This window comes from Myotis nattereri (genome assembly GCF_964212035.1).
Source record: "Myotis nattereri genome assembly, chromosome: 1".
Lineage (NCBI taxonomy): Eukaryota > Metazoa > Chordata > Mammalia > Chiroptera > Vespertilionidae > Myotis > Myotis nattereri.
The window spans coordinates 127,082,332-127,104,928 of record NC_138075.1 but is presented as its reverse complement, the minus strand read 5'-3'; positions in this window follow the sequence as shown (position 1 = coordinate 127,104,928).

Sequence of the window (22,597 nt, the reverse complement as noted above, 5' to 3'; positions counted from 1 at the left end):
TATTCTGTTTTAGGTACAAATAAAAGTCTCTCATGTCCAGAAGGAAAGGGCAAAGGGCAAGGCCAGGGGAGAAACTTAGCTAATAAAAAAGCTATCTGCTGTGCCTCTGAGCACTACTCGGTCGTAGTTTCCAATTCTATGTGGACGCCCTCTGTACCTGAGCCACCAGGATCTAACAGCTGAGGGCTCTAAGAACCAGTTTCTGGCCAGGCCCCTGCAAGCATCCTGAACCACCTAGGGAACCACCTAGAATATCTTACTAAGAAATTAAATGCTTCTCTACTCAACTGCAAAGTAACCTATCCAATTTAAACTTTAAAATGATGCGGCTAACCTAAGTAAACAAGTGTACAACACACAAAATCATTTTGCTCTAACAAAGATCTGAAGAAAAATAAAAGCTCCAAAGAGGGTCTTGGGCTGAACTCTGCTTCCCACTCTGCCTCCTTTAACGGGGGAGGGGCATCATAGGCACACATTCCTTAGGACTGAGGAGAGGGGCACAGGGAAGCACTTCCTTTACTCTCTCACCCTCTCTCTACAGGTGAGCAGCCCCTGGCTCTGGAAGAAACTGAGAAATGCAGCATTCCTCAGCAAAATGATCAGCTCCAGACAGTCACGCACACATGCCATGAAAACGCATGTTAGAACCCCCACTCTTTATTGGGCTGCATGGATTCAAATAAAATGGACCCTTCCCCGCCTGTACTTCAGCTGTCACAATCAACTGAAAGACTCAATCCGTGTGCCTTTTTAAGCAAGTAAACGGGATGGAACGTAGCATTAAGGAAATACGCAGGCAAGCAGAAGCAGTAAAGTCCTACAGTAAAGTCCAACAGGACACAGGAAATTGACATAGTTGCACATGCTCCTGCTAGGCTTCTGGGGAACCCCATAGGGCTCTGTTCCTCTGATGTACCCTGACAGCACTGCATAGGGTGAGAGAGTTTGAATAGCTTCCAATTCTAATGTGCGACAGGATCCTTTGCTTGAGCACTATGTAAGATCACAAATTCAATCCTCATATGTAAACCACTGAAATGTTTTTTATTTGTTCAAACAAAAACCTGTGACCTAAATCCTATCTCGACTTACCGGTCATTTGACATTTCTTCAGGAAAATTGTGCCAGCCCCAGGATGGTCAGAAGGGATTAAACCTGAAGGAAGAAGAGAAAAAGGCATACAATTTTGTTGAGTAGAAATATTCGTAATTGAAAAAATAGCTACACAACAATTTATATCACTTACTGTTGGGACGACTTTTTAAGTAATGGTAATCAGCCAATTTTAGTAAAGGCAACAATATAAAAATTCTACTGAGAAAATTCAAACTTGCAGAATCTTGCTATACATGTGCAGTAAAACCAGGCTATGTCTTAGACTTTTTTTTTTAACGTGCACCTAAATAATCTATGGATTATTTATGTGTTTCCCCACTTCCACCTATCAATTAGAAATACAGTCACTCTCTTTCACCCTGATATTACAAGCACATTTCAGAAACAGTGTTAAGAAACAAATTAAACTGTGGCTAATTACTGTCAGATACCTGCTAATATATCAAATATGCCCAAATCACATGAGCTGTATTTGGCAAATGTTCTTCACCGTTTGGCTAATTCTAACGCCATTCACAAAATGAACTTATTTAGTTAGTTGTGGCTTACATGGGGCTATTCATCGTGGCACGTTTAAAAGAATAATATAAAAGCTCAATGTTTAAATCTCCGGGGAAACTTTCATGAAGTGACTTTTTATACTTTCATCAAAGTGATTTTTTTCAATCTTTATTGTTCAAAGTATTACAGATGTCCCCTATTTTCCACAATTGTCCCCGTCTAGCCCACCCTCAGGCCTTCACCACCCTACTGTCTGTGTCCATGGGTTATGCATATATGCACGCAAGTTCTTTACTTGATCTAGTCCAGGGGTGGGCAAACTTTTTGACTCGAGGGCCACAATGGCTTCTTAAACTGGACCGGAGGGCCGGAACAAAAGCATGGATGGAGTGTTTGTGTGAACTAATATAAATTCAAAGTAAACATCAGTACATAAAAGGGTACGATCTTTTTTTTTTTTTTTTTTAGTTTTATTCATTTCAAACGGGCCGGATCCGGCCCGCAGGCCATAGTTTGCCCAGGGCTGATCTAGTCCCACCCACCCACCCACCCACTCCAGCCTTCCCTCTGAGATTCATCAGCTGTTTCATATTTCTATATCTGTGGATCTATTTTGTTCATCAGTTTGTTGTTGTTGCTGTTTTAGACATAGATGGAGTGGTAATTGTTGCTTCTGAGTTGTATACAATAATTTCAAATGGAAATAATCAAGACTGGAGCAAGTTAAATAGGCTCGCTTTGTGGAGAGTTTATAACATACAGGCTGCATTCTAAGGAGCGCTGGATGCATCACCAAATTGAATTGGGCGCATCTATCCCCTGCCTGTCAGCCTCTCCTGTTCAGCGGCTGGTCACACATCCGTTCACATTCTAAGTCTCAGTGTCTTCATCAGCAAGAGAAGAATATACACGGGACTTGTTTGCAGTTACAAGGACCAAATGGGCTACACAGGGGAGTGAGCTGTAAATCTTTAAAGAAGTGTATAAAGGTCCTATTCTGGTCTCTCATCCAACACCACCCATCTACTACCTGGTTTATAAAATCACTCAGACAGAGGCTTGCCTTACAGCACCAAACAGAGTGAACAGAAATTTTCAGAGGTTCTCACTTGTTTTGTGTTTAAGGTACAATTCATTAATTCACGTAATTTGCTCGTTTTCTCATACTATTTTAATGTACTGAACAGGGAGTACTTTTCAGTTATAAAGACAAGCCAAGATCCAGGTGAACCCCTAGGCTTAATTATTCTAACTTTTAAAGGAATGAAAGGCTCAACTAGAGTTTAAATAGAATAAGAGCTATGATGTGTTTTCTCTATGAAATAATCTCTGCCATTTAAATGAAAAAAAAGGGGGGGAAGTCAAAGAGGCTTCAACATCTTTGTAAAGGTATGTTTCCTACTTCACAAATCACAGTCTTCATTAGCTATATTGTTACCCAGAATTATTTGAAACCAAGTACCATATTTCCTCTCTTCTCCCTCTCTCCTCCCACTTCTCCACTCCCCAAGCCCCTCTTCAGGCATCTGGTCTTCAGAACTTTGACCTCAACATTCCTACAGTTAAACAGAAACCTACTGGCAGTAGGGGAGACGATGAAGACAAACATTCTTGTGCACAATTTTACATCTTAACTGCCTAGACTTATGTTACAAACTAAAGTCTACATATGTGTGTTCTCTTTAGAAGCTTTTGGCCGACACCTTGTGAAGCACCCAGGCTCCTTCAGAACAAGCAATGTGACAGGGAAGTCTGTTAGGTCACTGAAGTAAGACTGCGGAAATTTTGCGTCAGCGTGGACATATCAAAGTAATCAGAACTCCCTGGGTTCTCCTATAAGTAAAAGAACAAACAAGCAACTATTCTCTGTAGGACTGGCAGTAACACTTCACATGATTCGAGAAATTTTGAGTTCCCTCTCCCACCATTTCCTTCTGTGTTCAAGTTATAAGTTGGAAGGAATAAATAGCTTCTATCCAGGCAACTGAAAACAGCCAATGTAGTAACACTATATAGGTTCTATGTCGGTTATCGATTTTGAGTTTACATAACAACCCTTAAAATCTTTGCAGCGGAACTGTCCAGAGTATCAACTGTCTTAACAGATAGAAACAAGGGTATCACTGGGCCCTACCTGATTCCTTCACTAAGAACCAAAAGGCTAGGGAAGGACAGGGAGATGGGAGGGAACCTTGGAAGTTGGGATGTTAAAGTTTTCACTGAGAAAGAGGAGAGAATATACCCCAAATTCTTCCTGGAGTCCCAGGAGACACTAAACAGAGCCACGAACGGGAAGGGCCAACTGGAGTGTCTCAGGCTGAGTGGGGATGGAGGAAAGAACTGGGCATTTGGGTACTGAACAGGGAAAGAAACTGGCCAGACATGACAGGGAAAAATAAAGGTTCGGGATGCCAGGAAGAAGGCAAGGAGGAGTCCGAGGTGGTGCCCATCTAGGGGGTCCTGGGGTCAGCAGCGCCCAGAGGTGTGACTGAGATCAGCGAACCCCTGCCACTCCTTACCTTTGGGCATTTGCAGGTCACTGAGGCGCAGCACAGGGTGGCATTTGCAGAACTGGAAACCCAAGTCCTCATGTGCCCGGGCAGCTTGAGTCACCTCACAGGCATCAGACTCAGGGTGTGGATTCACCCACTCCAAGCTCTGGCCCACCTTGGGGCTGGCATTGGGCTTCAGGCAGCAGCTGAGTTTGTTCCCCATGAGGAACCTCTACTCGCGCCGCTGTCACTGCCTTCACTCAACAGTCCCCCTACCACCCCCCACCCAACCCCCAAAAGGGCAAACCCGGGGCCCCCGCCGCCCCCGCCCAGCTGTCAGCTGCTGCCGCCTCCACGGAGTTGACTAGTCTGTGAGGACAGCCAGCAGTCTCACGTATTTAAAAGGTGTGCTGATCAGGCAACTGCTGAGAATCACAGCCACTGCAAGAAGAGAGCGCAGCCGAAGCTCCACCGCCTGCCACAGCTGCTTCTCAACTGAAGGCAGCGCTCCTGGCTGGCCCCAGCCAACCAGAACACAGTCTGTGGTCACCTGGTTACGAGGGACCAATCACGGCAGCGTTCCCTCCACGTGCCCACCTGGCAGGGAAGGCCGTGGGTCAGAATGCTGGCCCTCCCTGCCCTGCGGCCCCTCTATCCCCTTTCCCAGCCTCGGGCTCCAAACAGAATTTCCTAAACACACTCAAATGTGGTCAGGAGGGCAGCAAACCTACAAATGCCCTTGGCGATGGCAAAGAGGTGAACACAATGTTCAATTACTGTACACGTTTTGGAGAAGAACAGAAAACATATCAGGGAGAAAAAGACGTGTACAGCAATTGCAAAATGTACAAACATTTACAAACCCTTCAATCAAATAGTTGCCCCCCCCCCCCCCAAAGGACCAGAGGGAGCGGTCTCCTTTATTAAAAGAATAGGAGAGAAAGGTCACCTCAAAAAATCAGGGAAGCAGAGATTATTAATATTCAACAGTATAAAAGATGTAAGTCTGGTGACATGAGCAGTACATTAACATGTGGAAACCACAGTGGAATGGGAAATGATCTGATGAACTTGAGTTTCTTTTAAATAGCATCTAGTTACATCCTTAGAACCTGGATGTAACTGGATGCTATTAATAATATTATTGTCTAAAGTGCTAGGAATGTCATTAGATAGCATTTTGGATGGCTCTTGGAAGCTTGAGAGGACACTGAAGATTATGTTGTAAACAGTGCCTGCACTTAACGACAGAGACGCACACAACAAAATTCAGACTTCATTTGCCAGACATTTAAGGTCTTCCCTCCAGGCCCCAGAACCCTAAGGACAGGTGCTCTTTTTGCGGACTCCGCCCCTCCTCCCGCCCTGCCTTCCCTGGATCAGCCAGGAGAAAGCCTGTGACAGCGGGCATAAGGGCATAAGCCTGTCCCTACAGCACCAGGAGCTCACTCTCCTCTCCCCACCCCCTTCTACTTTTCCAAAAGCGCCCCAAACCCTGCTGCCAGATTCGAGGGAGCCAGGGTCCTGCGCTCAGGGTAAGACATCCTGTTGCCACGGGGCCACGGGTGTCTGGGGCTTCTCCCCGCAGGGCAGGCTCCATGGATGCGGGTGGACACAGATGCGGGAAGGAAGGAGCCGCCCGGCCAGCCTTCTATCTGGGCACCTCCATTCCAGAGAGGGGCTGTCCATGGAATCTGCTTGTGGGCTGGAGAAAGGGGCACATCTCTGCCACAACCGCATCTGCCAGACTCCTCCGGTTTTGCAGAGGACACTGAAGAGCTGTGCTCAGCAGCAAAGCGCCCAGCCAGGAAGGCAGTGGCTTGGACCCTGCCACCTCCCAGCGACCACGCCCGGCCTCCAGGGCCAGGGTCTGCAGCCTTTGCTGAATTCTGAATCCGCAAGGACCAGAGGTCCTGAGCCTATGACCCCCTTCCCCAGGGAGGACTCAGTGTAACCCGTGCTGGTCTTCCTGCAGCACAAGGCCGACTGGGCAGGAGCCCAGCACCCCAAGAAAGCGGGCAAGTGATGGCTGGGAGAGGGGGCAGCCTCTGGGAGCCTGGCTGGCAGGTGGGGACGCTGCTGTGCAGGAGCAGGACAGCAGGTGAGTGCACACCCGGTGGGCAGGCCCAGCCAGGCCCCTGTGCTCTCCAGAGGCTGGAGCTGACCGCCCACCTCCTCAGTAAGAACCACGCTCCCATTTCCCGCGGACCGGACTGGAAATCTCCACGTGAGACCTGGACGCCCTGGTCCTCCCTCCGTGTGGGGTTTGACCAGCTTTCCAGCTGAACCCTGACAGCAGACATAACCCTCAAAATTCGCGTTTCCAGACACGAATCTTTAGGCACGAAAACTTGCTGCATGCTGCATGGCCCTTTTCTGCTGTTTCTCTTCCCTAACCCCTGACCCATCCACCAGGTTAGCTCAAGCCGCCACACCATGCACGCCTTTCCCAACCTCACCGCCAGCCCCCAGAAAGGGCTGGGCGCCTGGCCTGCCTGCTCAGCAGCCCCTCCACCCTGGGAGCTACCCCCCCACCCGCTCCCCAGCTTTCTCTACTCTCTCTGGTTTGTTGCCCTGAAAGTGGTCCTGCAGAAGTGACCTCTGTTCTGCTCTAGATGCCTGGTGGTGTGGGCAAGCCACATGCGCTGTTGAGGTCCGGGCACACACTGTCCACACTGGGGCACGCACTCTGACGCTGGGGGCACCCACTCAGACGAGTGGGGCATGCGTTTTGATGCACAGGGCATGTGGTCTGATGCCTTGGGCACTTGCTCTCAACCTCCTGGGCAGGAGCTGCGGAGTGGAGCACTTGGGTCAGGGAGGCCTGTGCACGTGGTGACACCCTGTTGTCCCTGGGCTCCCTTTATTCCAGGCCGAAGGCTCCTGGGTGTGGCTGTGACCACCCTGCCCTGCGGGGACCTGCAGGTAAGCAGAGCCCCAGGGGAGCTCCCACCACCAGTGCGGGTGGAAGGACTAAGGTCTCACTCAAGGCGTCCCTGAGAGTTTCTCCCACTTGTCAGAAGCCATGGCTCAGTTGCCCCGCAGGAGTGAAGCTGTCTGTCCACAGGAGTGATGTCTGTGCGGGTCGGGTGTGCTGGGGAGGGGAGGCTGATACTGCACCACTTGTCTTGGGCCTGAGGCGCCAGGTGGTGGACTTGCTACTGGGCCCCGGGGAGGCCATGGGACCTGCACCTGCGGGTGCACCAGCTTGGTGGACCTGGGCAAGCGGGGCACCTGGATAGGGGTGTGCCCTGTTCTCTCAGAGGCCGCCTGTCCTTTCCAGGCCCCAGTGTGCAGTCCTGTTCCCTGGAGGAAACTGGATTCCTGCTGCATGGGGTGGGATGGGGGGTGGAGGGCGTGTATGGGAGGGTGTGTGTGGTCACTCAAGCCTCCCTCCTGCCCCAGCTTCTCCCTCCTGCCCCAGCTTCAGCCTCCTGCCCACAGACCCACCTCTCGGCCTGTTCCCACCTTCACAGTGCCTCCATAGGCCCACACAGATACACACTAGGTCTGTAACTGGGTTAGACCTGCCACCCACAACCATCAAGACAGGTTAGCATTAGGACATCCTCACTGCTGGGATAGGCACTGCCCACAACCTGCGTATAGCTATTTGCCCTCCTCTTTATCCTGCTGCACTGCGAACTGCAGTGTCACACCCACCCGGGTCCTCACAGGGCCCAGGATATCAGTGTGTTCACTGAGCATGCCTTCAACACACCTGGCCTCGACCCAGTCAGTGTCCTTACCTGCATGGCCGTATCCCCTCTTCCCATCCTGTGTCTGTTTGAGAAGGCGATTACTTCACTCCAGAGGTTCATTGAAATAATGAGACTGCTTAGTCATTCCCATGGAAGAGCAGAGCATCTGGCCACCTCACAATCCTTGGTGGGTCAGAGACGGGATAAATCACACAGCCCTACGTAGAGTTGCCAGCGCTGCAAATGATGGCCTTGCTGGTGCATTCGGAGAGCAGGGTCTACAGCGACAGTCCTTCTCTGAATCTCTCACTTGTTAAAAAGGATAAAGATTCAGATGACACAATTCAGAAACCATGAACAGCCCGGATAAATCCTCCACTGCACGCTGTTTCTATGGTCACTTCATTGGGGAAGACCCTACCTTTAACAGCTGCCCAGTTTCTCTTCCCAACCTGGAAAAGTCACATGTTCACCTGCCAGAAATGGGAAGCTCTTGGGAGCCATCAAACCTATTGAAAACATTGTAGTTCCTGCTTTTCCCGCGCTGGCTGTGTGACCACAGGGGAGTGCCCAACCTCTCTGAGATGGTTTCTTCCCGCCTACATCAAGTGATTAAACAAAACTTTGTCCTGCCAGTGTAGCTCAGAGGTTGAGCTTAGTCCCAGGAACCAGAAGGTTGTCTGTTTGATTCCGGTTGAGGCACATGCCTGGGTTGTGGACACAATCCCCAGTGTGGGGCATGTAGGAGGCAGCTGACCAGTGATGTTCCTCTCTTACCAATGTTTCTCTCTCTCTATCTCTCTCCCCTCCTCTCTCTCTCAAAATCAATAAAAACAAAACAAAAACTTATCCCTGGAATCCTGCACATCCCTTTGCTATTGCCGATTGTGAGCAACCAGCATGTCTCTGGCACTCAGGTTTCAAATCTCAAAGATGCACACGCAGAGGATGCTCCGAGGTCCGGGGTCAAAAAGATTCCCATAAAGCAGCCTGCAGTGAAGGAGCCATCTTCCTGTCAACATGAAAGGTGGGACATGTTTCTGGAAATTGACTGTGTTATACTTGGCTAATTATAATCTAGAGAGAATCTTTTGCACATCTTGCTTCTGAGATGTTGCTGCCAAGTTTCATAATTGTGTTTACTCTATCCTCTATGCTCTCAGACATACACATCTGAGAGAATATATATATATGACACACATATACCTTACATTTTCCCACAAAATGCAGCTCAAACCCCTGTGGAAAATCACCAGGCATTAGTGCACAGGTTCCAAATAGTAGGCATTTCCTATTAAATGAAGTTGGGGATGGAATTTATTATATTAACTAAACCAGTTTCCATGCGATGACGGTGAAACTTCTGTCTGGCAGCCTGGCTGTCTCTGTGGTGGCAGCATTCCTTCACCAGGCGCATCTTGGCTGCCCCTGCGAGAGCACTCCCAATTAAGAAGGTGCGGTTGCATGGCAGTGTCACTGTGCTTTGTGCTGCCAGCTGTGGATTGAGTGCTGCAAGCTGGGGAACAGCTTTGGGCCTCCTCATGCCTGTTAACGACCTGCATCAGAATGGGCTGCTTTCTTTGTCATTTTACTGAGTTTTCTTAGGGCCAGATTCAAGTTTTGTTCATAAAATCATGATGGTGATAAATGAAGGGGGCCCTATAAACCCTCCAAAGCATACAGATCATGGGCTAGGAATACAACAGCAGGTTTTGCCAATGGAAGGAAATATGTCAACTTCTACGTTACAGATCAACAAACCCAAGAGGTGGTTCTTTGAAAGGGTAAACTATATTGATGAACCTCTAGCCAGGCTCACCAAAAAGCAAAGAGAGCTCACCAAATAAACAAAATCATAAATGAAAGAGGAGAAATAACAAGACTCCACAGAAACATAAAGGATTCTTAAAATATACCATGAACAACTCTACTCCTACAAAATGGACTATCTTGAGGAAATGGACATATTCCAACAAAAATTCAAACTTCCAAAACTCAATCAGGAAAAATCTAAAAACCTCTATAGGCCAATAACTATGGAAGAAATTGAAGCAGTCATCAAAAAGCTTCCAGCAAACAAAAGCCCAGAACCAGACGGCTTCACAGGGGAGTTTTACCAAACATTCAACGAAGAACTAAAACCTATCCTCCTCAGACTACTACAAAAAATTCAAGAGGAAGGAAAACTTCCAAGCTCATTCTATGAATCCAGCATCACTGTAATACCAAAACCTGTTAAAGACCACACAATTAAAAAGAATTACAGGCCAATATTCCTCATGAACACAGATGCCAAAATCCTCAACAAAAATCTTAGCAAATCAGATCCAGCAGTACATCAGAAAGATCATACACCATGACCAAGTAGGATTTATCCCAGGGATGCAAGGATGGCACAATATCCGAAAATCAATAAACGTAATACATCACATAAACAAATTGAGAGATAAGAACCACATAGTCATATCAATTGATGCAGAAAAAGCATTTGACAAAATCCAACACCCATTTTTGATAAACACTCTCAGGAAAGTGGGAATAGAAGGATTATACCTCAACAGAATAAAAGCCATATATGACAAACCCACAGCCAACATCATACTGAATGGGCAAAAACTAAAACCATTTCCCCTAAGAACAGGAACAAGACAGGGATGCCCACACTCACCACTCCTGTTCGACATAGTACTGGAAGTATCGGCTTTTGCAATTAGACAAGAAGAAGAAATAATAGGCATCCAATTTGGAAAGGAAGAAGTAAAACTGTCCTTATTCGCAGATGACATGATATTGTACATAAAAAGCCCTAAAGACTCCATCAAAAAACTATTAGACTTAATAAATGAATTCGGCAATGTAGCAGGATACAAAATTAATGCCAAGAAATCTATGGCATTTCTATACACCAATAATGAACTTACAGAAAGACAGACTAAATAAGCAATTCCATTTACCATCACACTAAAAAAATTAAGATACCTAGGAATAAACTTGACTAAAGAGGTAAAAGACCTCTACTCAGAAAACTACATGACTTTGAAAAAAGAGATAGAGGAAGACATAAACAGATGGAAGAACAAACCATGTTCTTGGATTGGTAGAATCAACATCATTAAAATGTCCATACTACCCAAAGCTATCTGTAAATTCAATGCACGCTCCATTAAAATACCAACAACATATTTCACAGACCTAGGACGTACTCTCCAAAAACTCATCTGGAAAAAAAAAAGACCCCGAATAGCTTCAGCGATCCTGAGAAAGAAGAACAAAGTAGATGGGATCTCAATACCAGATATCAAGCTGTATTACAAAGCCACTGTTCTCAAAACTGCCTGGTACTGGCACAAGAACAGACATATAGATCAATGGAATAGAATAGAGAACCCAGAATCAACCTGAACCAATATGCTCAATTAATATTTGACAAAGGAGGCAAGAACATACAATGGAGTCAAGACAGTCTCTTCAAAAAATGGTGCTGGGAAAATTGGACAGACACATGCAAAAAAATGAAACTAGACCACCAACTTACACCATACACAAAAATAAACTCAAAATGGATAAAGGATTTAAATGTAAGATGGGAAACCATAAAAATACTAGAGGAATCCAAAGGCAAGAAAATCTCAGACATATGCTGAAGCAGTCTCTTCACTGATATGTCTCCTAGGGCAGGGGTGGGCAACCTTTTTGTGAGTGCGTGCCAAAACCAGCAAAATCTCTGACTCAAAATTCTTCTGCGTGCCAACCCTAATTTTTTGAGAACATGTTATGCCTATTTGATATCTCTTAAGGTGCTCATATGTGAAGAACCTTGAAGAAATAATAAAATTCATTCGAGTGACAAAAACACAGTATATGATGAGGAAAAATACATTTATTTTTTAATGTATACATGTACACTGATAGTCCGACAGAAAACTTTATGACTTCATTTGATATTAGCAGTGGGACTTTTGCTGCTGCATCACTGATGAGAGAGATTTTACATCAGGTTTATATTTCGTGACCTTCAGAGATATGCATGAGCTACTACTTTCATTCGACAGGCTACTCCTATTATGAGACTTTACAAAATTCATCAATGAGAACAAAGATTCACAATTGTAAATGGAAGATTATAAGAGAGGGTTTCGCGTGCCAGAAAAAGTTAGTGGCGTGCCATGTTTGGCACGTGTGCCAGGGGTTGCCCACCCCTGTCCTTGGGCATTGGAAACTAAAGAGAAAAATAAACAAATGGGACGACATCAAAATAAAAAGCTTCTGCACGGCAAAAGAAAACAAGAAAGCCCACTGCATGGGAGAACATATTTGCCAATGTTATCACAGATAAGGGTTTAATCTCCAACATTTATAGGGAACTCATACAACTTAACAAAAGGAAGATAAACAATCTAATCAAAAAAAATGGGCAAAACACCTAAATAGACACTTTTCAAAAGAGCACATTCAGAAAGCCAAGAGACATATGAAAACTTGCTCAAAGTCACTAATCATCGAAGAGATGCAAATCAAAACAACAATGAGGTACCATCTCACACCTGTCTGAATGGCAATCATCAACAAGTCAGCAAATGACAAGTGCTGGAGAGGATGCGGAGAAAAAGGAACCCTCTTGCACTCCTGGTGGGAATGCAGACTGGTGCAGCCACTATGGAAGACAATATGGAGTTTTCTCAAAAAGATAAAAATGCAACTCCCATTTAACCCATTAATCCCACTGCTAGGAATATATCCCAAGAAACCAGAAACACCAATCAGAAAGGATATATGCATCCCTATGTTCATAGCAGCACAATTTACCATAGCTAAGATTTGGAAACAGCCTAAGTGCCCGTCAACGTATAAATGGATTAGAAAACTGGGGTACATCTACACAATGCAATACTATGCTGCTGTTAAAAAGAAGGAGTTCTTACCATTTGCAACAGCATGGATGGAACTGGAGAGCATTATGCTAAGTGAAATAAGCCAGTCAGTGAAAGAAAAATACCACATGATCTCACTCATTTATGGATAATTGAGACCCTTATAAACTGATGAACAAAAATAGATACAGAGGCAGAGCAGCCTTAAACAGACTGTCAAACTACAGCAGTAAAGCTGGGGAGGGTTAGGGGGGCGGTAAGTGATCAACCAAAGGCCTTGTAAGCATGCATATAAGCATAATGGACACACGATGTGGGGAGCCGATATAGGGTTAAGCCTCGGAATGAACTGTTGGCAAAGTCACAAGTCCCAGCTTAGAGGGCACAGTCCTCTTGAGCATATTTAGGCTTGACCTTATGACAAGCCCTAGATCTTATCTGCAGAGCTAATGGGCTGAGGGAAGTGCAGCAAGAACAAGAACAAAAACAACTGAAACTCACAAGAACAGTGTAACTTTGGTAACCACTACCTTGTTTACCTATGACTAAAAATAAAGGCTCAGTTTGCTTAGGGATCTTTCTCTGTGGCCTCAGCCAGGCACAGGAAGATCCACAGAGACTAAAGAGAGCTAGAGAGCGATGAACGCTGTGTCCATGTGAATCATTCTTCACTGACTCCGTCCACACCTTTGGGAATCCCTGGACTGCTGGGGCAGGACCCTGGCATATGGTGCCCAGACAGGCCGAAAAGGATTCTCCTAAGTAAGCCCCCCCCCCACCATTGAGAACCCCCACACTCGGGATGGATGGGACTCCACCAGGGTGTTGCAGACCCCCTATAGAGGATAAGTAGGGTAAGAAGGTGGATAGTACAGAACTTAGATTGAGAAGATGTGCCATACTGAGTCTAAAGGAAAAAGACTCTGTATTGATCTTTAAACACATATGCTTGCTAGCAGAGGAGTTAAGGTTACTCCCAGTCAGACGGAATGTTTTATACAAGTGTGTCCATGCTTTTCTGAGGAAGGAAAGGTGCCGGAAAGGTAAATGAAGAGGCATGGGATAAGGTAGGCCCAAGGATCCTTATCCTTAACCCCACTGCAGCCTTTCCACCCCGGGAAAGTGCAGGATTGGAAAGCTCTCCCTGGGGTGATAGATCAGGACTCAGGTAATAGCAGAAAGCGCCAATCCTACTCTTAAAATGGATACAAGAGAGCATTTGGGGTTTTTCTTTTTAATGCCTGTTTTGGATTGAGTAAGTGGATTTTACTTAGTTTTAACATATCAAAGTTAGCCTTTGACACACAAGGAAAAACTAACAATCTGGTTTGAAGTTGGGGTTTTGTTTTGAGGTGCTGAGGCTCAGGGGTGGAGCCAATTCACGAGTAGAAATGAGAAGCTGCAGCTTTTTGGGTTGAAGTGGGAAAGTAATGAATACAGAGGAGTATGTATGTTTATATATGGTCAGAATTCCATCAATATAAACCTTTTCTATAAAAACAAAACAGGGGGAGAAGAATGTTATATGTTAAATTTTTAAAAAATACAATGCAGAGGGTTGTACAAGCAGCCAAAAGGTATCAGACCTCCTGTACAATAGCCTCTGCGGAGTTAGCCCTATAGAAGGATACAAAAACCAGCCAAGAGTTTTACCAGATCTAGTAATGATGTGGGGAAGTGGTTGTGTTTTGTGTCTTTCCAGAAGGAGCAGTGCAGCCAATTTGGGTACCAGAGCATTATGAGCATCACCACAAGGGACCCAGAGAAGCTCCTTGTCCCATTATTCCAAAGACTGAAAGTGGCCCAGATGATAGTAAAGTGGAAAAGAAAGATGACGAAGGCTACGCAAGGGACCGAGGTGCCAACATGGGGTCAGCTGAAGAAGTTAACAACTGAGGCCCAGCAGATGGTAGTAAAGCAAGAAGTGGAAGCTACTCCCTCAACCATGTTTCTGGCTATGTTAGCATTGGTTAGCTTCCAGTCTTGCGCAGCTACGTCCAAGGACTCTGAGTAAATCAGCAAAAGAAACTTTCATTTAGCAGAAACTGACTTATTGCTGTTTTGCATTGCCATTGTTTTATTCTTAGTAGTTTTAAAAATGTTATGTTTAAGTTTTAAAATGTTTTGGGTTTTGCATTGGCATTATTTTGTTATTGTTTTAATAGCCAGAGTTTTGTTCTTGATGCTTAAGTTTTACTTTCATTATGGTAGCTTAAAAACTTTCATTATAGTAGCTTAATAGTAAAAGAAGGGTGAGATGTGGGGAGCCGATATAGGGTAAAGCCTCGGACTGACCTGTTGGCAAAGTCACTAACAAGTCCAAGCTTAGAGGGCACAGTCCTCTTGAGCATATTTAGGCTTGACCTTATGACAAGCCCTAGATCTTATCTGCAGAGCTAATGGGCTGAGGGAAGTGCAGCAAGAACAAGAACAAAAACAAGTGAAACTCACAAGAACAGTGTAACTTTGGTAACCACTACCTTGTTTACCTCTGACTATAAAATAAAGGCTCAGTTTGCCTCGGATCTTTCTCTGTGGCCTCAGCCAGGCACAGGAAGATCCACGGAGATTAAAGAGAACTAGAGAGCTATAAACAATGTCTCTGTGTGAAACATTCTTGGCCAACTCCATCCACACCTTTGGGAATCCCTGGACCGCTGGGGCTGGACCCGGGTAACCAGACACTGGGGGGTAGGGGAGGCTGGGGGAAGGTAAAGGGGGGAAAAAAGGAGACAAATGTACTACTCTTTGTAATATTTTAAGCAAGGAAAAAAAAGGAACCAGTAAAAAAAAAGAGAATCAGCCTATGAATGCATAAATAAGTTGAACGAACCAACTTGCCCTCTCTCTCCCTTCCACTCATTCTAAATTTAATAAATTAAATGTCATATCTAAGTCACTTATACTTTGGTGATTATTTAGCCTAACATTTTGGATTGATTACATCCCATAAAATATTCTACATTGTACACCTATGCGAAGAGAAAACCTGCCGCTATTATACTAAAACAAGATATTCTGTATTTTAAGTGTTTTCTATATTTCCATATTTCAGTAACAAATTTTTAACATAATATCAATCAGATTCCCCCTTTTAAAATGTCTTACTTTAACTGTAATTCATGCACAGGGGACAGGGGGAGTGTCCCTCAGCCCGGCCTGCACCTTCTCCAATCTGGACCCCGCGGGAGATTCCCTATGGGATCGGGCCTAAACTGGCAGTCGGACATCCCTCTCGCAATCTGGGACCGCTGGCTGCTAACTGCTCACCTGCCTGGCAGCTGTATTGCCCCTAACTGCCCTCCCCTGCCGGCCTGGTCGCCCCTAAGCGCAGCTGCCTTGGCCCCTACCACCATGGCTTTGTGCAGAAGGACATCTGGATTGATGTCTGGAAGATGTCCAATCTAATTAGTATAGTACCCTTTTATTAATATAGATTATACAACATAACCTTTAAGGCAGAGTTGCATTAGTAGAAATGAAGAGACATTTCATTAAAAAATGTATATTGGTTTGATATGATTCAAATCCACTTGTTTTTGACAAAAATCAAGTCTTTAAGCATAAGATTGCTTGTTGTAGCTCGTTTTGCTCAGTGGCTAGAGCTTCAGCCTGAGGACTGAAGGGTCCCAGGTTCGATTCTGGTCAAGAGCACATGCCCGGGTTGCGGGCTCGATCCCCAGGTAGGATGCATGCAGGAGGCAGCCGATCAATGATTCTCTCTCATCATTGATGCTTCTATCTCTCTTCCTCTCCCTTCCGCTCTGAAACCAATAAAAATGTACTTAAAAAAATAAAAGAATAAGATTGCTTTGCTATAAAAGCCAAGTAAGGTATGTCATTCGTTGTCCCTGATGAAGTCTGAGAATCTCAGTTGCTAAGCAACTTTGCTGGGTTCTTATCAAATGAAATCTGTGGAGAAGCAACTAAACCACCATGCATTTAGGCTATAAAGACCAAAAGTTGGGAAGACAGAGTATTTCTGGGCTAGGAGACAGTGAGAGTCAGTGGCCAGGAGGCAGGGAAGATGGATGGGGGAATGCCCAGTGCCTAGAAGTACTGGAGGGTCTCGGATATGCAAATCTGCTGGGGGTGCGGTCAGGCCCTGTGCTCCCAGAGGTCAGGTCTGGATGGAGGGCAGGGGTGCAGTTCCAGGGAATCCCCTTCCTCTGAGGCTCCTCCTCCTCCCCTTAACCCCCTAATCTGTCCATTTGGATAAAGTGGGTGGGAAGCAGGTACACAATGTCTGGGCAAGATGTCCCTCAGTCCCAGATCTCTCCAGGGCATGGAGGGGTGTTTGTATTGGTTTATTTGATTCTTCTTACACGTTGAAGGGTGTAGCACGGGAGTGTCTGCCAGACATGCTTTCCTTCCACTTGCTCGCCAGAGCTGCCCCACATGATGCCTTTTCCCTTCTTTCCCTGCTGACAGAGCTAATGCACATGACATCGCCAGGGATGAAACTGGGGCCCCCTTGTGTTACCTGGAGATTGCACTCCACAGGAACCTGCCTGATCCAGGGAGGGCTGGCGTCATTCACTGCTGGAAAGGCTCAGTTTAAACCAAGCCTAAGCTTGCTGCAGCTTAGATAGGCGCCGGCTGAGTTTGAGGAGGGTTTATCATCCCTTCTGGTTTTTTCCTTGGAATCCACAAACTCAATATAGCGGAGCCAGGGACCTTCACTTCTCAGTGCCTGCTCTCCTCAGTCAGCTGCTGCATTTACTTGAAGGACGTAGAATAATTTGTAAACGATACTAAAGTGTGTACAATTAGGTCAAAGCATTATGCAATTGTTTCCTATTAATTTGTATGATTTAGGGTCCTGAGTGTTTGAGGATGTCAGCTCTTACAGATCATAGTGATTTTAACTATTGAATTTAACCAGAGTCTCCAGTGACTCTTTCAGCTGGACGGCCTCCGGCCCGGATGCAGGGTGCCTGCTTGCACCTCTGCCGATGGCCACTTCCGCCTGGGGCCGCGCCTCGGCCAGGCAGTGAGGCTTGCCTCTTAAGGCCCCCTGCCGGGTAGCCTTAGTGCTGAGCGGCGCCCCTGAAAGTGGCCACTTCCTCTGGGGGCCACTCCCGGGCTGCGCCTGACAGGTCGTGGCTATTAAGCACCTGACTGGTCGTAACTAATTAGTATATCTGGGCTAATTAGCATATCCCTCTTTTATTATATAGGATATGTATAGGAGTGCGAGAGGGCATTCTTCAAAGTTGCTGTCCTACAGGGTGTGACACGCAAATACAGGTGGATAGTAACACAGATTCAGGGCCAACAGTGCCCCAGCAGCGCCATCCCGAGCCTCTGCCTGCCCCAGTGCGGGATCCGGGATCCGGGCCTGTCGCGTGTGGGTCGGGGCAGGGCGGGAGGCAGCAGGATCTGACTGGCCGCCCGACCCAGTGTGGGATCCAGGCCTACCATCTGGGACTGGGGAAGATGGGGCAGACACTGCGAGATTGGGCCTGCCATCTTCCACCAGGGGAGCGGGCCTAAGCCAGCAAGTGGTTATCTCCTGAGGGGTCCCAGACTGTGAGACGGCACAAGTTGGGCTGAGGGACCCCCCCCCCCCCGCCCACTCCAGTGCACAAATTATTGTGCACCGGGCATCTAGTATAAATATAGATGCTCAAAGTCACTAATCATCCGAGAGATGCAAATCAAAACAATAATGAGGTACCATCTCACACCTGTCAGAATGGCTATCATCAACAAATCAACAAACGACAAGTGCTGGAGAGGATGCGGAGAAAAAGGAACCCTCTTGCACTGCTGGTGGCAATGCAGACTGGTGCAGCCACTATGGAAACAGTATGGTGTTTCCTCAAAAAATTAAAAATGGAACTCCTATTTGACCTAGGGATCCCACATCTAGGAATATGTCTCAAGAAAACAGAAACAATAATCAGAAAGGATATATGCATCCCTATGTTCATAGCGGCACAATTTACCATAGCTAAGATTTGCAAACAGCCTAAGTGCCCATCAGCAGATGAGTGGATTAGAAACCGTGGTACATCTACCCAATGGAATACTATGCTGCAGTAAAAAAAGAAGGAATTCTTACCATTTGCAACAGCATGGATGGAACTGGAGAGCACTATGCTAAGCAAAATAAGCCAGTCGTAGAAAGATAAATATCACATGATCTCATTCATTTGTGGAATATAATGAACATAAACTGGTGAACAAAAATAGAACCAGAGTCATAGAAGCATTTAACAGACTATCCAACCTATGAGGGAAGGCAGGGAGTGAGGGGGTAAGAGAGAAACCAAAAGACTTTTATGCAAGCATATGAGCATAACCAATGCACACAAACAGTAGGGGTGTGAGGGCATATGCTGGGGGTGGGGGCGGCCAGGGAGAGGTCAATGGGGGGAAAGGGAGACTTATGTAATACTTTAAACAATAAAGAATTAAAAAAAATAGAATAAAAGGGAAACATTTACAATAACATTTAGGATTAGATTAAAGTAACATAAATAGTATTGCCAAGTAACATGAACAGAGAATAATGATGCTTATCTCAGATACATTTAATTATGTGACCTGTGGCTTTTCATAGTCTCGCACTTCATTTAGTGATCATTTTTATTCCGAAATTGCCTGGTTAGACCATCTTATAGAAGGCCACACTTGTAAGTTTAAACTGCACTGGCTGGTAAACTTTGCAGGCACAAATCACTATCCATTAGGAATCCATAGTGATTGATCCTTGGTGAGCACAGGCATGACAATTTAGAATCCAGAAATTACAGCACTCTGAAATAGGGAGCAGCTAATGACCTCACTGCAGTCTCTACTGAAGGAGCCAACATGATCTATCTAATACCGATTATTAAAATAATTCACATATTGTATTTTAATATTTGTAGAATAATTTAGTGTACTCTATACAAACTGATATAATACTATGAAACTCTTTTTGAACTTTAACGTATAGGATACATCTTTACATTCTTCCCATACCCCCAACTTTTTATAGCTTTGAGCTCCTATTGTATTTCTCTTTTTCCAGTGCCATACTGGAGACTGCTGCTAACACCTACATTGCAATTCAGTTATGCCCCAAACAAAAACAACTTTGCTAATCCTGCCCACAATCATTCATTCAAAAAACAGATCAGGGTTTACCAAGCGGCAAGGAATAGAACTACATACATGAGTTAAGGCAGCTCCTACTCTCAAGAACCTAATAATCAAGTGGAGAATATAAAATAGCCTCAAAATAATCCCAGCTCTTTCCTTTAATTCCTTTCAATGCAACATAGGCCTAATTACTTTGATTTTGCATGCCTACTGAATATTAATTAGAAAATGTCAGGGAGACGGAAGATGGCGGCGGTATAGGCAGACGCGCCCCAGGTCGTGTCCCAGAGCAAATGGAGTGAGCAGTTGAAACTAGTAAGATCCACCCTGAATTGGCGAAATTGCTCACCTGGTGAGACGGTTTGCAGCCGGGAAGAGCAGAACTACCCTGGAAAGGTGGTCACCTTTATTTGGGGTTATTAATATCGTGAATATATTTGTGTATAGCGCCTGGTACGTGGTGCCTTGTTGTGTTTTATTTTGTGCCTTTAAATCAACGCAGCAGATCCAAGCAACAGCAACCTCCTGAGCACCACACCCTCTGATGAGGAATAGCAGCTGTACGTGAAACCTCGCCCCACCAGGCAGAAGAGCCACCACAGCTGTGAACAGCACCCACCAGAGGAGCTGCTGCCAACTGAAGGGCAGCTGCTACCGCAACCGCCCGAAGAGCAACCACAGACCAAGGAGTCACTGCCACCAAGGGAGCAACCACTGAACGACTCAACGTCTAGATATGTCAGTGAGATCAAACATGGGTAGACAAAGAAACCCCCAAAGGAAAGAGAAGGGGGACTCTTCAGAAAAGCAGCTAAGTAATACAGAGGCATGCAACATGACAGAAAAAGAATTCAGAATAAGGGTTCTAGAGTGCATAAACCGGATGGAGGAAAAAATCGACAACCTCTGCAAGAAGCAAGAAGAAACAGATGAAAAAATCGATAACATATGGAAGAAGCTAGAAGAAACAGATGAAAAAATTAACAACTTAAGTAAGACCCAAGAAGAAATGAAGAGTGATATAGCTGCAATGAAAAACTCCATTGAAAGTATCAACAGTAGACTAGGAGAAGCCGAGGACCGAATAAGTGAATTAGAAGACAAGGAAGCAAAACACACCCAAAATGTACTGCAATTGGAGAAAAAAATTAAAAGACAGGAGGAGAGCCTAAGGGAGCTTTGGGACAACATGAAATGAAACAACATATGAATAATAGGGGTACCAGAACAACAGAAGGATGAACAAGGATTAGAAAACCTATTAGAAGAAATAATATCAGAAAACTTCCCTGAGGTGGGGAAGAAAAAAGTCACACAAGCCCAGAGAGTCCCAAACAAGGTGAACCCGAAAAGACCCACACCAAGACACATCATAATTCCCATGGCAAATGTTCAGGACAAAGAGAGAATCTTACAGGCTGCAAGAGAGAGACGGAAAGTTACATACAAGGGATCTCCCATTAGATTGTCAAATGATTTCTCAACAGAAACACATCAGGCCAGAAAAGAATGGACAGAAATTTACAAAGTGATGCAAAGCAAAGGACTGAATCCAAGAATACTCTATCCAGCAAGGCTATCATTCAAACTTGAAGGGGAAATAAGAAGCTTCACAGACAAAAAAAGGCTAAGGGAGTTTATCACCACCAAGCCAGCAATGCAAGGAATGCTAAAGGGACTGGTATAAAAATAAGAAATAAAAAGCTCAGAAAGAAAACAGCCACACAAAAACAGAAATGGCTACAAACAAGTACCTTTAAAAAATAACTTTGAACGTAAACGGACTAAATGCTCCAAACAAAAGACATCGAGTGGCTGAATGGATAAAAAAACATGACCCATACATCTGCTGTCTACAAGAAACCCACCTCATTAGAAGGGACTCACACAGACTGAAAGTGAAAGGATGGAAAAATATCTTTCAGGCAAATGGAAAGGAAAAGAAAGCTGAGGTAGCAATACTAATATCGGACAAAATAGACCTCAAAGTGAAGGCCATAACAAGAGATAAGGAAGGCCACTTCATAATACTAAAGGGATCAATAAAACAAGAAGATATAACCCTGGCAAACATATATGCACCCAATGCAGGAGCACCCAAATTCATAAAAAAACTCCTGGAAGATATCAAAGGAGAGATCAACAACAATACAATCATAGTAGGCGACTTTAATACACCACTGACAGCACTGGATAAGTCCTCTAGACAAAAAATCAGCAAAGATACAGCAATCCTAAATGACTCACTAGATCAGATGGACTTAATAGACATCTTCAGAATACTTCACCCCAGTGCCACGGAATATACATTCTACTCAAGTGCTCATGACACATATTCAAAAATAGACCATATATTGGGTCACAAGCAAAGTATCCCCAAATTCAAGAAGATTGAAATCATAAAAAGCGCCTTCTAGACGATGATGGCATAATATTAGAAATAAACTACAATAAAAACAACCCAAAATACTCAAACACCTGGAAGCTGAATAGCATGCTATTAAATATTGATTGGGTTACCAATGAAATCAAAGAAGAAATTCTAAACATCCTGGAAACTAATGACAATGAAAACACAACAATCCAAAACCTATGGGACACAATGAAAATAGTTCTGAGAGGGAAGTTTATAGCTCTACAGGCCTATCTCAAAAAACAAGAAAAAATGGTAGTAAATCAGCTAACTCTACAACTCAAAGAATTAGAAAGAAAGCAACAAGAAAACCCCAGAGTGAGCAGAAGGAAGGAGATAATAAAGATTAGAGCAGAAATAAATGACATAGAGACCAAAAAAACAATACAGAAAAGCAATGAAACCAAG